Here is a 4,581-nt window from a genome sequence, read left to right as displayed (position 1 = left end):
TATGATACTTTAAATTTAAAATATTTTAATATTTTTAAATAATTTTTATTATAACGAGATATTTTGAAAAAAACAAAAAAGAATTATTATTATTAGTATTATCATTATTATTATTATTAGTAACTAACCAACCATACATCCGACAAAGAATAAGGACTGGACAAGTCTAACTTTAAATTTGTCGCCGCAAACAAGTTCCCACACCGATACGGTAGCGCTGCCGCGTCCACAAACCTACTACCACTCCTCCGGCCAGATCCCGTAGGTGGTCCCAACCGCGCCGTAGGCAGCGGCGATGCATCGCCACTCCGGCCCGCGGTCTGCGAAGATCATGACCATAGTTTGGCAGACCTCCAGCGCCCACGCGAGGCTTTTGAAGATGAAGTGTCTCAACTGTCATTTTTTAAACTCTGCAGTACTTTCAGAGCATCTCATCGATGCAGAGCTTCTCCATCTCCACCTCCCTCGCTGCTGTCATCACCAACAGTGTATGAAGTTCGTCGTAGTTCGAAGACAGCGTCATTGCATTTTCAAAACCCTTTTAGCACAGATATATGAAACTTGTGTTAATTAGCTAGTGTGTGGGTGAGAAAAGGAGAGGTAGAAAGATTAGAGAGTGATTGGGTTATTTATTGTTTCAGAGGGCGCCATTTAAAAGAAGTTTCTGAATGCCATTGGCAAAAGTGCTTCACGTGGCAGGTTTTTCATTGTGAAACTAAAAAGTGTTAGTTTGGTTTATTTTTTAATTTTATTTTAATTGTGTTTTATGTATTGAATTGGATAACAAACTTTAAGGTTCTATGGTCCAAATAATTTAAAAAGCTCATCTAGGAGGTCGCCGGTTCGAATTTCCCTATCTTTGGTAAAAAAAAATAAAATTAAAAAGCGAATGAGCTATAGTTCAAATGACATAATCTTTTCATACTCATGTAGAGGTTGTGGGTTTGAGTCTCCCTATCTCTTCTCTCTTTTTAAAATTATTTATAATTTAAAATTTAAAAAATAAAATTAATTAAATTTTGATATTTGTTATTGTTAATTTGTCAATTAGTATTATCATTGTTATTATTATTAGTAACTAACTAACCATACATCCGACAAAGAATAAGGACTGGACGACTCCAACTTTAAATTTGTCGCCACAAACATGTTTCCACTTCGACACGGTGGCGCTGCTGCGTCCACCAACCTACTCTCACTCCTCCGGTCGAATCGCGCAGGTGCTCCCAACCGCTCCACAGGCAGCGGCGGTGCATCGCCACTCCAGCTCGCGGTCTGCGAAGATCATGACCATGGTGTGGCAGGCCTCCAGCGCCCACGCAAGGGTTGTGAACATGAAGTGTCTCAACCGTCATTTTTCAAACTCTCCGCAACACTTTCAGAGCATCTCATCGATGCAGAGCTTCTCCCTCTCCGCCTTCCTCGCTGTCGTCGTCACCAGCAACGTACGGAGTTCGTCGTAGTTCAAAGACAGCATCGTTGCCATTTCAAAAACTCTCTTAGCACAGATGTATGAAACTTGTTGTAATTAGCTAGTGTGTGGGTGAAAAAAGGAGAGACAGAGAGATTAGAGAGTGATTGGGTTATTTATTGTTTCAGAGGGCGCCACTTAAAAGAAGTTTCTGAATGTCTTTGGCGGAAGTGCTTCACATGGCAGGTTTTTCATTGTAAAACTAAAAAGTGTTTGTTTGGTTTATTTTTTAATTTAGTTTAGTTTTATTTTAATTGTATTTTATGTATTGAATTGGATAACAAACTTTAAGGTTCTGTGGTCCAAATAATTTAAAAAGCTCATCTAAGAGGTCGCGGGTTCGAGTTTTCCTATCTTTGGTAAAAAAAATTTAAAAAGCGAATGAGCTATAGTTCAAATGGCATAATCTTTTCATACTCATTTAGAGGTTGTGAGTTTGAGTCTCCCTATCTCTGCTTTTTCTTTTAAATTATTTATAATTTAAAAAATAAAATTAATTAAATTTTGATATTTGTTATTGTTAATTTGTCAAAACTAGTTTAAAGAAAACATGATAATTTTATATTTTTTAATTTTAAAATTAAACTACCAATAATATTTTTTAATGTTATCAGAATTTGGTATGTTTTACTATGAAATAGAGTTGGATAATTAGATTTGAGGGTTCACAAATCTAAATGTCAAATTTATAGTTGGTGTCTTCTCATCTTATGTTATCTCACTTGATTCCTCTCCGAAGTCTCTCCGGTGGTTAAAAGCTCCCCACGGTCACCCAAAAAGTGGTATCAGAGCCGATGGTTAATCGTTCTCATTTAAGGAGTATTCAATGTGAAGCATCGAAAGTCTTCCCGGCAAAGATGGTCCGAACGGCGTGTTCCGCGGTGTGGTGTAGCGATGTGATGGACAAATACTCATAAGTGTGGAGGAGCTAGAGGAGAATTGTTGCTTGATGTGGAGACTCACACTTGAGGGAAAGATTGTTAATATTGCATGTGTTAGAAGTAGTGAAATTAGTCCTACATTGAAGAAAGCAACAAAGAGTGAGGAGTTTATAAGATGAGAAATCCAATAACTTAGTTCATTAAGGTTTTGAGTTGGATGTGATGTCTTCTCATCTTATGTTATCTCACTTGATTCCTCACCATTGTGGGGAACAACTCCGCCGTGTAGATAAACAATAAGTTATAAGTTACCGCCATCCCAAATATCCCTAAAATACCACATAGCATTCTAATTAACTTCCACACTCCAACATTCCTCAATAAACTACCTAACAAACAAAATAAACCACTGAAGCACATTGTCCCTATTGCCAACGGCTTTCTCCCAAACTTTTCCAACAAAATCACCGTTAACCCATACGCCGGTATCTCCGCCACCGCATTCAGCACCACGTTCATACTCAGACCATAGTACATAACAGCGCAAAAGAAGTTAATTGCCACCATTAGAATCAACCTTATTCTAGTGACTGGGGATCGAAGCATGTCAACGATAGAACCCCAACTGCATCTTTGTTTTCCAAAGGCTTGTTCTTATAAATCCAGGTTAGTGCTTCTATTTTTACTTCTACTTCTACTTCTACTTCGACTTCTTCGTCGAGTGCAAGAAGAACACCACTAGGGAGGTGTTTTCCATTGGTAGAAGCAATGGTGGACATGATTTTTATGGCTTCGGTTACTCTTCCGCAAACAAGGTATCATCTAGGAGACTCTGAGAGGAAAGGGACAATGAGGATCAAGAAGAGAATGGAGGGGATGGGGACGCAATGTAAAGCTTGCGCCAAGTTTCGAAGACATAGGCAACGGCGGAGAGGATGGCAATACCGATGGAGAAGAAGTAGAAGGTGGATATTCCGGTGATGCCACATTTTGTGGGGCCGATGGTATCGGTGGCAAGGACGAATGCACATAGGCCAACGCCACCGGTGCTAAAGCCGGTGAGGCAGCCAAAGATGGCGTTTAAGGCACAAACCACCATTAGGGAACCTTTCCTTCCAAGGAAAGAGTCTGACAGGTGACTAAATATCCCGGCACCTGAAAGTACAAATTAATTCTATGATTAAACAACAACAATAATAATAATATTAGTAATAAATCATATTTTACATTGATATCAAAATTACTTTCATAATTTTGAACCTACATAATTTCTCTTTTTTGTTTGGTTCTTTTTATGAGTATTTTGAATATGCAAGTATATATATTGGAGAAGAATATATTTTGGAATTAAGTTTTTAGTTTATGAAAATACTTTTACATTAAGATAGTATTCAGAATTATTCAAAAAAAATCTAATTATATTATGGTATATTTTATGTAAATTTAAAAACAAAATATTTTCTATTTTCATTTATTAAAATATTGTTATTAAATATTATATATAGTCTAAGATAGAAAATATTTATTTTTCTAGTAATGCAAATATTTTAAGAAAAACATGAAAAGTCTATATTTTTTAATTTTAAAATTGGACTAACAATAATATTTTTTAATGTTATCAGGACTTGGTATGTTTTACTATGAAATAGAGTTAGATAATTAGATTTAAGGATTCACAAATCTAAATGTCAAATTTATAGTAGGTATCTTCTCATTTTATGTTACCTTACTTGATTCCTCCTCGAAGTCTCTCCGGTGGTTAAGAACTCCCCACGGTGGCTTAACAAGTGGTATCAGAGCCAATGGTTAATCAGTCTGGTTTAAGGAGTATTAAATGTGAGGCATCGAAAGTCTTTCCGGCAATGGTGGTCCGGGTGGCGTGTCCCGCGGTGTGGTACGACGATGTGATGGACAAATACTCATATGTATGGAGGAGCTAGAGGAGAATTGTTGCTTGATGTGGAGACTCACACTTGAGGGGGAGATTGTTAATGTTGCAAGTGTTAGGAGTAGTGAAATTAGTCCCACATTGAAGAAAGAAACAAAGAGTGAGGAGTTTATAAGATTATAGACCCAATAAATTAGTACCTTAAGGTTTTAAGTTGGATGTGGTGTCTTATCATCTTATGTTGTCTCACTTGATTCCTCTCCGAAGTCTCTCCGATGGTTAAAGAGCTCCCAACAGTGGCCCAACAAGTGGTATAAGAGCCAATGATTAATCGGTCTGGT

The 4,581-nt window shown here is 37.2% G+C and overlaps 1 pseudogene; it reads right to left on the bottom strand.

Annotated features, from left to right (window-relative positions):
- LOC107620549 lies at nt 2,486-3,520 on the bottom strand (annotated as a pseudogene).

Source organism: Arachis ipaensis, chromosome B10, assembly GCF_000816755.2.
Source record: "Arachis ipaensis cultivar K30076 chromosome B10, Araip1.1, whole genome shotgun sequence".
In the NCBI taxonomy this organism is placed as follows: Eukaryota; Viridiplantae; Streptophyta; class Magnoliopsida; order Fabales; family Fabaceae; genus Arachis; species Arachis ipaensis.
Note: the sequence above shows the minus strand (reverse complement) of the source record. Positions and strands in the feature narration are given on the sequence as shown.